Source organism: Carlito syrichta, unplaced genomic scaffold, assembly GCF_000164805.1.
Source record: "Carlito syrichta isolate Samal-C Ts95f unplaced genomic scaffold, Tarsius_syrichta-2.0.1 Scaffold313289, whole genome shotgun sequence".
Lineage (NCBI taxonomy): Eukaryota > Metazoa > Chordata > Mammalia > Primates > Tarsiidae > Carlito > Carlito syrichta.
Window position 1 is genome coordinate 137,313 of NW_007257385.1, and position 12,782 is coordinate 150,094.

Consider the following 12,782-nt stretch of genomic DNA (forward strand, 5'->3'; position numbering starts at 1 on the left):
AAGGAGAAACATCTGGAATTTGCAACAACTTGGATTGATTGAGAATCTATAATACTCAGTGATCTATCACAGAAAAAAAGAACAGAGTACTTCCTGTTCCCACTCACAAGTGAACCCTAAACATTTACCATAATAATATAAGAAAGGGATTGGCAATAGAAGGGCACTGCAGTGGGTGAGGGGAGACACAACATCAATAAGAGCACCTGGTCTTGGCTGGGCTCGGTGGCTCAGCCTATAATCCTTCGCCTTGGGAGGCCGAGTTGAGTGGATTGCCTGAGCCTGCGGGTTCGAGACCTGCACCGGGCAACTTGGCGAGACCTCATCTCTACAATAAATCAAAAATCAGCCGAGCGTGGTAGTGCACACTTGTAATTCCGGCTACTCAGAAGGCTGAGGCGGAAGGATTGCCAAAGCCCAGTGGGTGGAGGCTGCAGTGGCTGGGAGGGTGCCACTGCACTCCAGTCTGGGTGACAAAGTGAGACTCCGACTAAAAATAAATAAATAAATAAATACATACATACATACATACATATATACATACATAAATACATAAATAAAGAGTACCTGATCTCAAATCAGGCAAAGTGGGAGCCAAAGGGAGGCCCAACCTTTACCTGTAAAATGTCCACTTGTGCACCTAATCCTGAATTGTACCACACATCTTTAAAATTAAAAAAAAAATTAAAAAACTAAGCTTCTAAAGATATATTTCTGTAACTTACATTGTAATAATAAAAAGAAGAGAAAGTTTTCAAAATGTTGTTTTTGAGGGTATACATTCTAGCCTGACTTTGTTGGATCAATTACCTCCATTGGGTTGAAAGGGAAACAGCCCCTAGCTTACTTTATGACACATTATATAGATTGTCAGTGAGAAAAAAGTAAATTGTTTTCTATCATCTCTTGAAATCTAGGCCTTCTCACATCCACATTTTTTTCAATCTCATGTTTTTTGAAAATTCTGCTTAACAAATATGAAAGAGAAAGTTCTAAACTCTCCTCTAGGAATTAGATTGTTCCTAATGTTCTTATTTAGATCATTCTGCTTCTTTGAGTCCAGTGTGCTTAATTTTAGCACACTAATTAGACCTCTAATTAAGTAAAACTGTAATAATAAGTAAAACTACTAACATTGTCTTTAATACTCTGTTGAATTAGAGAAGTATCTTTTTGTCGAGGAAAGAAATTCTGTGTCAGGAGGATATAATTGCCCACACACCCAACAAGGTCATCCTTTTATTTTATATGGGAAACAATAAAGATACGAGGTAACTAGGCAGGATTAAGCACACATAAAATGTTGTCACTCATTAATAAAAAAATTAACGAAACTGAAATTCTGCATATCAAAATTCTGGACCAATCTTCCTGCTGATAATCATACTCTTGTGTAGTAGCCTCCTACACTATATCAAAAGTGGCCTATGTGATCAGTTGAAAACAGCAGAAGTGATGGTATGTCACTTCCAAGATTAGGTCATAGAAAACATTGCTGTTTTTCTCCCTTACCCTCTCTCTCTCTCACTCATTACTAGTTCTGGGGAAAGCCAGCTGCTATGTCCTGAAAACACAGAGGTGGCTCAGTGGAGAGATCCACATGATGAGGAACCGAGGTCTTTAATCAACAACCATGTAATGAACTTTCCCTTAAACAGATTCTCCAGTCACAGTCAAGTCTTCGGATGGCTGCTGTCTCAGCCAATAGTTTCACTGTAACCTATGTGAGACTGTGAGCCAGAACTACCCAGCTAAGCTTCTCCACAATTTCTAGATTGTGAGACAATACACATTTGCTGTTTTAAACCACTAAATTTTGGAGTAATTTGTTACACAGGACTCTGTCATTAAAAATGCGTTTTCTACCTGGATAAAATCTATTCACTATCATGCTCTCAGAATGACAAACCTATGGTGAAGAACCCCCAAAAAACTTGAAGTTATTTATTAAAATCTGATATTTATTCTTACATGTTTAAACTTTAGTCATCTTCAAATTACTCTCCATTTGAAGCAATTTTCCTACTAACATACTTTTCTACTGCTCAAAAACAGTTTTTGAGTTCATCAATTTTGATGCCTTTTAGTGCATTGTTGTTTTTTGTTTTGCTTCTTCCACATCAGCAAATTGTTTCACTTTAAGGATATTTTTCATCCAGGAAAACAAAACAAAAGTTTGGGGTGAGATTAGGTGAATAGAGAGGATGGAGCATGGGGCCCTTGCTGTTTTTGGTCAGAAACTGCTGAATACTCAATGTGGTATGGGCAGGTGAGTTATCATGCTGGAAGAACCAGTAACCTATTTGTCACAATCCAGGTCATTTCTTCCACAAATCATGACACAATCTTTTTCAAACTTCCAGATAAAAACTGATGGGTCTACAAAAATTTGTGAAGTGTTCTATATTTAAAAAAACAAACAAACTGATGGATTCCTAAAACACAACTAGCAGGGGAAGCCTGTACTACACAGGGCCTACCCTCCAAAAGATAATTCCAGATTTTTTCGATCCCCCACAAATAACTCTATTAATTATTTAAATGCAGCAGCTTTGTACTTGATCTATGACTTTCTCTCAGATAATTACATTAAATATTTGAAATACAGAAATGCCTGCCTTGACTCTCAGTGAATTCCTGTCTCCTCTGATATCAGAATCTGGCCACTATTCCAGAAAATTGCCCATCAAGTCATTATCCTAACTTACAGTTTCATTGTTAATTTATAAACACTTGTCCCATTATAGAGAACTAGTCATTTCCATGTGAGATTGCTACCCCACATATGACAACTGTCCTTATTTCATCTGCGTGTCTATCAAAAGTTAATAACGTGAAGAAATTGAGAGATGGAAGCTTAAGACATTGAGTACTTATAATACTATTGCTTATTTCTACCTTATACTTCTTTCTAGCTTTCTCTCAGTTTCAGATGCCTTAGCCTAGACACAAAGTAGTGTTTAATAGTACACTCATGTGCTCTGTCCCATAAACTTGAAATGTGTGATTACAATCAAAAGGATAGAGGGTTTTAAGTTGTTCAACAACACTTAAGATAAAATGGAAAATGTTTCTTTTTTTCTGAAAGTCTCTGATGATGGGAGGAAAATCTTGGTCTCCTTTATACAATCCATGGATTAGGAGTGAAAATTTGTCTAGGAAGAATGTTTCCACAACAGCAACTTTACAAGCACTATCACCTAAAGCTTAGAGGGGAACTTGCTTATGGGATTTGTCTCAAGGACAAATCAGTGGCAACAGAATCCTTACTTTCTTCAAGTGTGGTGCCTTTCAAGCTTTATGGAAAGGAAATGGTGTATTCGTCTTACTTTCTCAACCCTATGGATAATCCTAACAGACACAGTCTCTATTTTGTCCCTATTGCCTTAAAATTAGACCAATTCTTAGCATCCTTTGTCTGCCATGGTAAAATGAGCAGTCAGACAGAGGGAGTGGGATTAGGGAGAAAAAACTGCAGAATTCTATAACACAACTATCAAAAAAGTTTAAAATTAATCTAAAACTATACTGAGTGAGAATATAAAAATCTTTAAATTTTTGGTCATCCAATCAATCCTATAACAATCCTCCCTATCCTTGCTGAGAAATACACATTCTCAGTGATGCCACACAGTACTGTGGCATCCATATCCATTTGGTTTCTCATCTGGTTTAATATATTAATCCTGCTTCTATATCAATTCCAAATACCCACTGAATCACCTTAAGATTTATTAATAGGGCTGCTTGTTTTTCCCTTTCAGCACATTTTAGTTCCTTGTAGATCCTGGATGTTAGACCTTTGTTGTATTTACAGCTGACAAATATTTTTTTTCCCATTCTGTGGGGTGTCTCCCCATTCTCTTGAAAGTTTCTTTTGTTTTTCAGAAGCTTTTCAGTTTGATGAGGTACCATTTATCTATCATATCTTTTATGGCATTCGTTTTTGGAGAGTTGATCAGGATTTGGTTTCTATTCCAATTTCCATAAGGGTGTTTCCTAAGTTTTCTTCTAGGATTCTTATAGTTTGAGGTCTTACATTTAGGTCTTTGATCCATTTAGAGTTGATTTTTGTGTAGGGTGATAGGCAAGAGTCCTGTTTCAGTTTGATTAGCCAGTTTTCTTAGCACTCTTTACTAAGTTCCCTTCTCCCTAGTGATTATTGGTGGAGGCTTTGTCGGTGATGAATAGATTGAGAAACTGAGATTTTGCTTCCAGAATCTCTATCCTTTTCCATGGGTCTTTTTGCCTGTTCTTATACAAATACCAGGTTGTTTTGATAATTGTAGTTTTATAGTAGAGTTTGAAGTCTGGAAGTGTAATACCTCCTACTTTGTTTCCTTTGCTGTGGATTGCTTTGGCTATTCATGGTCATTTATATTACCATATGAATTTCTGTCATTGTCATTTCCAGGTCTGAGAAGAATGATGGGCAATTTAATGGGTATTATATTAAATCTGTAGATTGCCTTTGGTTGGATTGATTTCTTAACAGTATTAATTCTTCCAATTCATGAGCATTGAATATTTTTCCTTTTGCTTGTGTCTTCTTTGATTTATTTGAGCAATGTATTGACGTTTTCATTTCACTTCTCTGGCTAGGTAGACAAAATATATGAATAGACACTTCTCAGAAGAAAACATATGAGCAATCAACAGATACATGAAAAAATGTTCAGCCTCACTAATTACCAAAGAAATGTAAACTAAAACCACATTGACATACAAACTAATTCCAGTCAGGATGGCCATAATAATAACTCAAAAATCAACAGATGGTGGAGAGGATGTAGGAAAAAGGGAGCACTTCTAAATTATTGGTGGAAGTGTAAACTAGTGCAAACTCTGTGGAAAACAGTGTGGCAATTCCTAAAAGATCTAAAAATCAACCTTCCATATGACTCAACAATCCCCCTTCTGTAAATACACTCAGAGGAACTCAAATCACTCTATGGAAAAGATACTTGTACACACATGTTTACTGCAGCATTATTCACATAAGCAAAAACATGAAACCAACCGTACTACCCTTGAAAGTGGATTGGATAAAGAAAATATAGTATATATACAAAATGGACTTTTACCCAGACATAAAGAAAACAAAATTATGAATTTTGTAGTGACTTGGATGGAATTAGAGTCTATAATGCTCAGAGACTTATCACAGAAACAAAGGTCTGAGTACTACACGTATTCATAAGTGCACCTTGAACATTTATCATAACACTATAAGAAAGGGATTGGCAGTAGTGAGACACTGCTGGGGGAGGCAATAAAATCAATAAGGGTACCCAAACTTTACACGTACAGTGATCACTTATTACCTAACCCTGAGTTGTTCCTCACATCTTTAAAATACAAAAAAAAAGTTTAAAAAATATTTATTAAAATAGTGCCATTGGCAAAGTCCCAACTCAGGCCAATCAAATAGAAATTTCTTGAAGGTTGGAAGTAGAGAAAGATGTAGCATGATGAATTGGTGATTTAGAAAACATTCTGAAGTGATTGTATTATGCACCCAGGATCAAGAAGCATAAGCCTAAGCTGACAGCGCTATGGTCTGTGGTCCCGTATCTATTCATTCACATGGAACTTTCCAAGACAGGGTGAGGAGGGACACCATGCAGTGTTCAAGAATGTATTTTCACACCAGCTACACAGGAAGAAGACAGGAAATGACTTGAACACTGTTCTTATCATTAAGATTTTCGAGACCTGCCTGAGCAACTTGGCGAGACCTCATCTCTACAATAAATCAAAAATTAGCCAGGCATGGTAGCACTCATCTGTAGTTCCAGCTACTCGGAAGGCTGAGGTGGAAGGATCGCTGGAGCCCAGCAGGTCGAGGCTAAGGTGGCCGCTCTAGTCTGGGCGACAAAATGAGTGAGACTCCAACGCAAAAAAAAAAAAAAAAAAGATTTTCACTCACAACTAATTGAGTGTTCTCAATCCATATCATTATCTTCATGGGTTGAATGATACTGTGGAGCCTCACCCTGGTTTTTATGGACGTTTCATTGCACAGTCATGACTGATTGGATCATTGGCTATTGGCTATCAACATAATCTTGCACCCTACTTTAGTCTGTTATTATTAAGGAATATCTAGGGCTAGAAAATAAAGAAACATGTATTTGTTTCACACTTCTGCAGGTGTACAAGAAGCATGATGTCAGCATCTTCTTCTTCTGGTAAAGACCTCAGGAAGTTTACTCTCAAGGAGGAAGGGATTGCATTCAAGAGGAAGAAATCAGGAGAGAGAAGACTGGGGGTAATCCCAGGGTCCTTTTTAATAATTACTTCTCAAGGAAGCTAAATTCAGAACTCACTCACTCCTGTGAGAATGGCACCAAGCTGTTCATGAGGGATCTGTTCCCACAATCCAAGCACCTCCCACAAGGCCCCATCTCCAACACTGGTGATCAAATGTTGAGACTTGGTGGGTGAAATAGACCATATACAAACCACAGCAGTCTCCTTAACTCTTACTGGAGGTTGAAGATTAAGCTGAAAGTACCAACCCTCTAATCCTGTCTTGGTCTTTCCAGTGACCAGTTCCCATCCAGAAGCTACTTAGGGGGCTGCCAGTCATCAGTCAATGTATTAGCATACAAAAAGACATCACTTTGGAGTTTCTAAAGATTTTAGGAATTTTCTGTGAAGGAGCAAGGTCAAAGACCAAATATATATTTCACAATATCATGTATACTCTTGTGAAATGTATGTCTGTTTGGTAGTGCAAACCCAAATCTCTAATGAAATTACTAGATACTTAACCCAAATCTCTAATGAGATTATTAAATACTTAAGTAAGTTTCCAAGGAAGACTAGTGTCAATATAAAGAAAGAAGTTGAGGCACAAAATATAATTTTTGATAATTTACTTGAGTCAAGATGAGGACAGCTACCTGGAACACTCAGACCCAAGTACTTCAGATATGAGCTTCATTCAGTCTTTGTTATAAGCAAGTTTTTAAAGGCAAAAAGGGAATAAGGAGTGTACTGGTACAAAGTTGTTTGTCAGGAATTCTCATTGGTTTACAGAAATAACACTGGCAATTGGCTACATATTATTGAATCATAGGTTATGAGTTATGGAATCCCGCATATGACATTGTAAGGTTAACATATGACTACTTGTGGTGGCAATCAGCATAGTGTCCACATAGCAAGCACTTTCAAGAGATGATTACTTAGCTATGAGGAAGGGCAGATGGAGATGTGTGGTGGGGGAGCAGTGCAGAGACCTCTAAGTCACAGCAATCAACCGTCACCATGGGCTCCTTGCAGGGCATGGAGATCCCAAATGAGGGCAACAAAAGCCATCACATTCTGTGGATACAAGAATATTCCCCAGGACACAGAGCTGGATTGGAGTTTTTCTTTGATTTTATTGTTTCTATTAACAGTTCAAGATTAAACAAAGACGATGACACACTTAAGGATCTACTGAAAGCAAATGTTGAAAGGCCTGTAAAAATGCTGATCTATAGCAGCAAAACATGTGGGTAGCAGTGACTCATACCTGCAATCTTAACACTCTGGGAAGTGCAGGCAAGAGGATTGCCTGAGTCTACAGGTTCAAGACCTGCCTGGGCAGCATAGTGAGACCTCATCTCTACAAAAAAGCAAAAAATTATCAGGACATGGTGGTGCATGCCTATAGTTCCAGCTACTTGGAAGGTTGAGGCATAAGGATTGTCTGAGCCCAGCAGGTTGAGCCTGCGGTGGTTATGAGCATGCCACTGCACCCTGGCCTGGGTGACAGAGTGAGACTTTGACTCAAAAAAAAAGCAAAACACTGGAGCTGAAAGAGACCTGTCACCCCAAGTTAACTGTGGTATGGCCGGAGCTTGCTGAGAGTGAGCATTCCATTCTACAGCTTTGATGGGGCAAGTGAAAATGTTTGGCATGTGTTGGAAGTTAGAATCAAATTCTTCCACAGCACTAGCAGGTTTTAAACCTCACAGTGACTATATCATTGGAGTAGATGCAGTCATAAATGAGTTTGAAGATCTATTCAGACTTATTAAAACACAGGAAGCAAAACCACTGAAATTTTATGTGTACAATGTAGACACTGATACTGCCGAGAAGTCATTTTTACACCAAATTCTGCATGTGGTGGAGAAGACAGTCTAGAATGTGGCACTGGATATGGTTATTTTCATCAAATACCTACTTGCCCATTTGAAGAAGGAAATACAATGTCTCTTCCAGGACAAATTACTGGCATTATTATTATGCCTCTTGAAGATGACTATACAGGGGTTCAACTGTCCTCAGTTAATACCCCATCTTTGTCACCCCCAGGAACTACAAGTTCTCACGGGACTTTCTTTTAGCTCAACATCTGCTGTCAGCAATTTTCTCAATACAGGTGTTCCAACAGTACCATTACTGTCACCACAAGTAAAACAGTCTCTAACTTCTGTGACATCAGTGAACTCAGCTACTACATTACCAGGTCTGATGCCTTTGCCAGCAGGACTACCTAACCTCCCCAGCCTGCCCAACCTGAACCTCTTCACACCACACATTATGCCAAGGGCTGGATTACCATGAACCCATGAACCCCGGTTTGCCACCTCTTCCTACCTTGCCTCCCTGAAACCTCTTTTGCATTGCATCTCTTCCCATGCCTTTCGAAATCCTCCTGTCATTTGCTTTGGTTCCAGAAGGCTCTCCTGCAGCTAGCTCAAGGGAGGTGCTGTCTTCCCTCTCCCCACGGCCAGCCCACCATCTGACTCTGTCATGACTACTGCAAAGTCAGATGGCTGCCTTCTCACTCAGTGCAGATGTGACACCCCCGCTGTTGTTGAGGACAGAGTCGGTGACTCTGCTCCAGTCAGTGAGAAGTCTGTTTCTGCTTGTGAGAAGGTTTTGAATGCAAATGCTTCTGAGTCACCTTAACTTGGAGCTCTTCTCTAGAATTGGCATGGTATATTTACTTAACCACGGAGGCATTTCTGGAAATGCAAACTATCATTAATTTCATACTAGTGTGTACTGTATCTGTAGGTGTCCTGTAAATAACTCTAAGGGGAAAAGTAAGCACGAGGTCATGGGCTGTATCCTGGTGAGTTGGGGTGGGGCTCACAGGCCAGGGAGGGGAATGTCACAAAGTGCTTCCATTTTAAACAACCAAAAGGAATCACGAGAATGGCTTGCTGCCAGGCATCCACTGACATTCTTGGGGCTGTACACCTTGTGAAAGGTGGTGGCGGGTTGTTCGCTGGGTTTCCTATAGCCCTGCTGCTCCTTCTATAAGAAAAAGAAATAGTTTATGCCTAGTGCTAACATGTAACATGTCTTGTACTTTGTAAATCTTTTGCGAAAATGTAGACCACATCACCACAATGTAAAGGAAAAGAGATTTTACTTTTGGTCTCTGTGAATCACAACTCTATTAAGGCTTACATATAAATTCCAGCCAAAATGTTTGTTCACATTACACAACATGTACTCTTAATTGAATATCTTTTTATTCAATCAATATACAGATCCATGTTTTGATCTCTCAGAATTTTTCTGACAAAATTTTGTAACTGCTGCAGTTGCTTTATCCATCACCATAAAATGGCAATTAAAAAGAAATAAAGGCAATGTCATGCAGATTTTTAAAAATGATTACTTAGCTCAAGGGGGGGTCAAGGGTGTGACTTCACCTCATTTCCTTGCTACTGTTGGCCTGATAACTTAGAGGAGGCTTGCATTCCTCAGATTAAAAGTTTCTTTTCTTTCTCACTGAAATAAACGTATGCTTGGGTTTTTACTTCTATACGCAGACCTAAGAAGGGTTTGGCACACCAAACACCATGAAAGTTCTTGGATATCAAAGGACTAGATAAGATGTGCACAGTCTAATTCCTGGGTTACTTGATGATGATTATATACACTTTGCACAGGGAAATATTTATTTATTTAATCATAGAAGTGCAATAAGATAGATTGAAAATATATTCAGTAACCTGGAGCTTCTCCTACGCTTTTCCAACTAAAACGACTGAGTCTATAGATGATGTAGTCTTGGGAGCCTTTTTAGTATTCAGCAGCTGCTCTGCAGTCCTTTGAGGTGAATAAGACACAGGTGATATCTATGTCTATATCTAAGACCTTCCTGAATATAATTGAACTTAAAAAGATGTGTTTTCAACTTCAAGTAGTTAAAGAATTCTTATATTAAATACATGAATTGGATCAGCTAGATTTCCACAGTATTTACGATGTCTCAATTGGTAACCACTGATATATTTCAAATTTTTAAAATAGCAAAGTTTCAACAACCTTTGGTTGTGAAATTTTGCAACTTTAATTCTGTTCCTTTTACTGCGATATTTCTTGCCTATTAACAACCCTCTTTTTGTGCTACTCTCTAAGGGGAAATTTTCTGGATGCTTCTCAATGCCTTCCAAACATAAATCCCTTATTTTCACACATTCTTCTCTCCATGTCATTTCTTCAGATAGACAGGTATACTTTTTTAGAAACCTTCCCTTCCCATGCAACACTGGCTTCATTGTATCCTCCTCTCTTCTCCCAGCTTCCTCATGATAACCCCTATTTTATTGGTAAATTTTGTATTGTGGTCTTGTTTTAAATTTTCATAACAGATATCCTCCTCATAACTATAATAGTTGGTTATTTTTTGTGCCTCCCACTAGTTTAAGCACACTGGAAACAATTCTCTCATTGTTTCTTAATTTAAGTTTTGTTTTCAGAAACATTCATTTCATCTACTTGGCTAATACTCTTTTTTTGTTGTTGACTTCTTACTTTTTATTTTTAATTTTATATTTAAATTTTTTTAATTTTTAATTTTAATTTTTTAAAGATGTGGGGTACAATTCAGAGTTAGGTATGCAAATGTTCATTATGCAGATACCCTTGTTAATGAAGTGTGCCCCCACTTCCACAAGCAGATTCCCACTACTGCCAATCCCACTTCCCCACAAAACTCCTGGTAGTTTCCTACTACTGCCAATAATTCTCTTATAGTATTATGATAATTGTTCAAGGTCCAAATATGAGTGAGAATATGTGATACTCAGTTCTTTGTTTCTTTGAAAGATCACTCAGCATTATAAACTCCAGTCCATTCAGGTTGCTGTAAAGCTCGTGATTTGTTCTTCTTTATGGCTACATACTATTCCATCATGTATATGTACCACATTTTTTAAATCCTGTCCTCTTTTGATGGTCAACACAGTTGGTTTCATGTTCTTGTTACTCTGAACAATGGTGGGATAAACATACTTGTGCCTGTGTCTTTTTCATAGAGTAATGTGAGTTCTTCCAGGTATATTCCCAGTAAGGGATTGTGGGGTCATATGGAAGGTTTATTTTTAGATCTATTCGGAATCACCACACTGTTTTTCACAGAGGCTGTACTGGTTTACACTCCCACCAACAGTGTAGAAGTGTTCCCTTTTCACTGAATCCTCTTCAGAATCTGTTGTTTTTGAGGATAGCCAACTGGTATCTCAGTGTAGTTTTAATTTGCATTTCTTTGATGACTAATGAGGCTGAACATTTTTTCATTTATCTGTTGATTGCTCGTAAATCTTCTTTTGAGAACTGTTTATACATATCTTTTGGCCACTTTGTAATGGGACTGTTTTTTTTTTTTTTTCTTTTTGACACATTTAGTTCCTTGTAGATCCTAGATGTTAGGCCTTTGTCAGACATACAATTGGCAAATATTTTTTCCCAGTCTGTGGGCTGTCTCCCCACTCTCTTGATGGTTTCTTTGGCTTTGCAGAAGCTTGTCAGTCTGATGAGGTCCTACTTGTCTATCTTATCTCTTATGTCATGGGTGCTTGGGGTTTTGCTCAGGAATTGGTTGCCAGGTCCAATTTCCACAAGGGTATCTCCTGCATTCTTTAAGGTTCTAATAGTTTGAGGTTTCACATTTAGGTCTTTGATCTATTTATAGTTGATTTTTGTGTATGGTGATAGGTAAGCATCTTGTTTAATCTTCTGTATGTGGTCAACCAGTTTTCCCAGCACCATTTACTGAATAGGTTCTTCTCTCCCCAGTGGTTGCTGTTGGAGGCTTTGTCAAAGATGAGTTGGTTGAGAAATTGAGATTTTGCTTCTGGAATCTCTACCCTGTTCCATTGGTACACATGCCTGTTCTTGTACCAATACCGGTCTGTTTTTATTATTGTAGCTTTATAATAGAGTTTAAATTCTGAGAGTGTGATACTTAATGCTTTGGGGTTTTTTTTTGCTGAGGATGGTTTTGGCAATTTGTGGTTATTTATGTTTCCATATGAATTCCTGTATTGTCATTTCCAGATCTGAGAAGAACGCTGCTGGCCATTTAATGGCTATTGCATTAAAGCTGTAGATTGCCTTGGGTAGGATGGACATCTTAACAATGTTAATTCTTCCAGTCCATGAGCATGGAATATTTTTCCATTTGTTTGTGTCATCTTTGATTTCTTGAAACAATGTCTTGTAGTTTTCATTGTAAAGGACTTTCACATCTCTGGTTAGGAAGATGCCAAGGTATTTGATTTTTTTATGGCCATTGTGAATGGGATTGTGCTTTTTATTTGGGTTTCTGTTTGTTTGTTGTTAGTGTATAGAAATGTGACTCTCTTTTGTACATTGATTTGATACCCTGAGACTTTACCAAAGTCTTTTATCAGTGCAAGGTTTTTTACAGATTCTTTTGGGTTTTCAAGGTAAAAAATCACGTCATCTGCAAAGAGTGATAACTTGACTTCCTCTTTTCCTATTTGGATACCACTGATCTTCTTCTCTTGCCTGATTGC

At 38.0% G+C, this 12,782-nt stretch overlaps 1 pseudogene; it reads left to right on the forward strand.

The window, feature by feature from the left end:
• The first annotated feature begins 7,275 nt into the window (after positions 1 to 7,275).
• Positions 7,276 to 8,913, forward strand: LOC103272816 (annotated as a pseudogene).
• The last annotated feature ends 3,869 nt before the right edge of the window (positions 8,914 to 12,782 follow it).